Source organism: Dendrobium catenatum, unplaced genomic scaffold (genome assembly GCF_001605985.2).
Source record: "Dendrobium catenatum unplaced genomic scaffold, ASM160598v2 original_scaffold_71536, whole genome shotgun sequence".
NCBI classification, from domain to species: domain Eukaryota; kingdom Viridiplantae; phylum Streptophyta; class Magnoliopsida; order Asparagales; family Orchidaceae; genus Dendrobium; species Dendrobium catenatum.
The window spans coordinates 1,753,986-1,758,521 of NW_021389983.1; positions in this window are offsets into that span (position 1 = coordinate 1,753,986).

Consider the following 4,536-nt stretch of genomic DNA (forward strand, 5'->3'; position numbering starts at 1 on the left):
ATTATTATGCACCAATTGCACGTTAATTAATTAATTTATTTCATTTTAAAACATTTTATGCAAGCAACTATTTATTATTTATTTTTATATTTTGAGTTAAATTAAATTAAATGAGTATTTTTAGTTCGGGTCAATTTTGATTTTTAAATTAGACTCTATGTCACCCTTATTGATTTTAATTAATCAAAATATTTATTAATGTTTGAATTATGTTTTTATTTTATTTTATTTTGTTGGTTCATCTTGATTTTATTTTCATGATTTGTTTGGCATAGTTTAGTGTTTGAATTAGTTTGATTGTTATAGATATTTTTTTTCTAATTTAATTAGCTTAATTTTTAATCTTGTTTAATTAGATTCCTAACAATGGTAGTGACCTACCCATCACTCACTCTAGCCTAGCCATATTCCCCTCTCCCTTTAGATTCTTTTTTTCTTAAAAATATTATGTAAGTACCCAATATGGCCAAAAATCTTCTTTTTTATCTCTCAACTCTTTGTAAATGATAATATTTATATCAATTTTTTGATATATTCTTTTTATTTGTGGCAAAGACCTTACTCAAAAGCTATCTTGATACAATGTGAGACAAAGACTTCATTTGGAACCACTTTCTTAATACTTTTTAAAACAGTTTTTTAATACAAAATTTTAATTTTTATATTAGAAACATATTTTAGGAAGCAATAAGAAAGCCGTCCCAAATGAAGCCTTTATAAAGCAGCTTTCTAGTACAAAAATTTGAAATTCAAAATAATTTTATGCTAAGAAACTGCTTCATAAAACAGTAATGAAGCTGTCCCAAACGAAACCAAAATATGATAATTATGAGTGGCTCCACTCAAAACTTGTGCATACATTTTTCATAAGCCTCTTCTAACCAATGACAACATTACATAAGTCATTCCTCCTTTATAACTCTACATCATCTACTCTATTAGTTCATCTTTCATATATATATATATATATATCTTCGTATTCAGAACTTCTTTTTTAAGCTTAAACTTAATGGTGAAGTTTCAGTTACGATTTTGAATCAAAGGAATGTTTTGATTAAGCTTTTTAATGACATAGATTACTGTAGAATTTTTGCTCATAGAACGTATTTCGTGAGCAACTGTTTTATGAAATTGGTAAAATGGACTCCTAGCTTGGATATTGAGACAGAATCCCCTGTTATACCTATTTGGATTTCCTTCCCTAACCTCCAGTCTCACTTGTTTGCCCCGCGTATTTTTCATGGTCTAGGTTTAATTTTTGGCAAACCTCTAAAAACTGATAATGCTACTAACAATGGATCACGTCCTTCAGTTGCGCGTGTTTTGGTTGAACTGGATGTGTCCAAACGGTATCAGGATAAAATCTGGGTTGGTTCAAAGAGTTCTGGTTATGTTCAATCTGTGATTTTTGAGGATTTTTCGGAATATTGTGCTCATTGTCTTGCTTTGGGTCATTCTAAGGCTAGGTGTAGGATTCTACATCCTAATCTTGATTCTTCTATTTTGTCGAATCATTTATTTGCTGCTGAGCGAGTGATTCCGACTGTTGGTTTTGATTCTACTGTGGTTGAGCCTTCTATTGATCCAACTATTGTTTCTTTTGATATGGTGCATCCTGCTCAAAATGTGAATGATGTGGTTGAGGTTAATTCTGTTAATTTGCCTCTGGTTTGTGGAGTTGTAGTGGATGTTGAAGCTGTCGTTTCCTATTACTCCTGGTTGTGTGCCTAGTTCTATTGATCATTTGCATGTTTATTTGAATAATGGTCTGAAGCCTTTGGATAAGGATTGTGTTGTTGTTTCCTCTTTGCAAGTTTGTGAGGAGGCTCGGGCTGGGGTTTTATCCTCTAATTCGTCCCCTCAGGCTTGTCGTAGTGTTGAGGGTCAATTTGGCTATGCTTTAAATACTGATTCTTTGTTGCCGGTGGTGGGTGCTGCGTCTACCCCGTGTGTCTTAGATGGCAATCCTATGCCTCCTGTGGTTGTTGAACGATTGGAGGGGTTTGCTTCTGATAATGTTAATTTGGGTGGTCTTATGTGTGGGGGTTCTAGCTCTAGCTCTAAGTGTGATGCCCCAACCATTTCCTCCCCTGTTATGAATGGTGATTTAGTTCATAATTCTTTTGTTGATGTGCCGGTTAAATTAATTGAGCCTCAAGCCTTGGTTTATCATGTGGGGAACAACTCTGGAATGGATTTGAGATTGCATCTCGATTGGCTTCACTGTTCGTCTAATTCCGAGTCCGTTTCCTCTTCAGAGTCTTTTGGGGATGATGATCCTGGGAATTCTTTTGCTTTGCTGAGTGATAAACTGGTTGTTTCTGCCTCTCGTGGTAAGGCCTGTGCTAGGGGCAGACGTGGTAGGTAATTGCAGTGGTTTATTTGGTGGTTGCCTTCTGGTTGCCCGTTTTTGGGTTTGGTTTTTGGCTGGTCTGGATGGATCTTTAGTGCGGGTGATTGCCCTTCTTTGCTGTTTCTTGCTGGCTGTTGCTTTATTTTGGAGCTATCCGTTTTATTTTCTATTGGCATGGCTATGATGTGGCTGGGGCTTGCTTCTCCTTCGACTGGTTTGTGGCAACCTTTGATGATGCTCTTCTGCTCGGTTGGGTTGACTGCTTCGCGTGGTTCTTCATTAAATTGGACGGTCATAGCTTGACTTAAGGGAAGTTGGAAGTCTCGGCCTTTAACTAAGCCCTAGGACCTTGTATTTTCTTTTGTTGTCTTGGAGTGTTGTTTCCTTGCTTATTGTATCCTATACTGTTTTTGACCTTTAATATAAGTTAAGTCTTTTTAATATATATATATATATATATATATATATATCTTCATCATTTTATCATAATTTTCTTATAACTTAAAAGTTATCTTTAATACCTCCTCAATTACTACTTCCCATCCACTCAAGCTTTTATTTTCTTACGTTTAGACCTCTCTTGTCACATCCTATGATATATATGATTTTTTGCCAACTTCGTTGATCATTTTACTCGTCGCTTATCATCTTTATTATGTCTCAGTGGGTTCAATTAGTGGTGCAAGCATTTAATTTCTACCCACTAGCTCATTCACATGCATTTGTATTATAATTGATGAGTGGATCTTCTGAGCTTCATTTATGACCTTAAGTTTTACTTACATTAGTCAACATAGCCTCCTATCCCCTAAACCCTTGAACCCATTTGGTGATTTTAAACAACCTGGTCTAGTCGCCTTCATAGACCTCTCCTATAAGGTTTAAACCGTCAAATTATAAATGAGTTTATTGTAGTTGACAATTGGACTAAATTAGATCTGTTTGAACCCTAACTTGGTATAGTATGACTCAATTAGGTCAATTGATCCTAGAATATATAATTAAACAAATTTCTTTTGGCCAAAATAAGTAATAGGTCCCAACAAATTACGAATAATCTAATAGAGACAAATAACACTTTGTTCTAGCTTGATTAAACTCTTTGACTAATTTAGCCTAAATGAACGAATTTGATATTATATCAAATTCATCAAATGGACCAAATTGATTGAACCTCAAACTTAAAATAAGTTTCAATAGGACAATCATACATGAATTAGCTTTAATTAGCCCTGCGTAGTCCAATTGGCTTTATTAACCCAATTTAAACCTTTTGGCAAATCTATCCTATATAACATTGGAAAACAATTTCAATTGATTAATAATGGGGGCAGTGGAATAATCTAAAGAATTACGAAAATGATTCAGGACTCTATAATTCTCTAAACAATGCTTAGGTTTGTTTTAACATCAAAGTTATAAAAACACTATTTAATATACACAAGTATACGGGCCGAATCAAGTAATATAGTGATAGAGTAGAGTACCAATCCCATGAGGAAGAATGTATACTTGCAAATATTAGTATTGTCTACTAGCTTCAACTACAATAATTATCATACTCAATAAAAATAAGTTTTTTGGAGATTTAATCACTTAATTGATTCTTGCTTTAACCCAATTAATCTAATTATACCACTTCACCGAGCAGAATCCATCACTTAAACTGTTTGAACCCTTTGGTCGATCTTTGGTCCGAATCAACCAAATTGGTACAAATTAAACCCTCCATAGGGTGTACCTGAGTTGTTAGAATAGAAATTGAACATTAAGATTCTTTGAACAAAGCTTGGTCTGTCATTCGACTAAGTTTTGTTAGAAACTAGCCCATTTGGAGATTGATCAACTTAGAATCTCTACTTACTTTAATTTAAATGATATTATTTATCATGAGTATTTATATAGTTTACATAAGATTTATTGATCATATTTCACTTGTTCTTTTTCTAGTCTCTTATTGTTAAATCTTCTATACGAGAAAGACGTACACCCTTATATCATAAATTTTCCCCACCCTAAGCCTATCACTTTCCCAAACCCATCTACCTTAATAGCCCACCTCAAATAATAGGTCTGCACATCTCGCAATCACCACCATAATTTATGCCTCCTAGCCAATCTATTCTTTCAAAACCCACTTAATAAAATAACTAATCAACCTCATTCAACACTAATCTATCTGC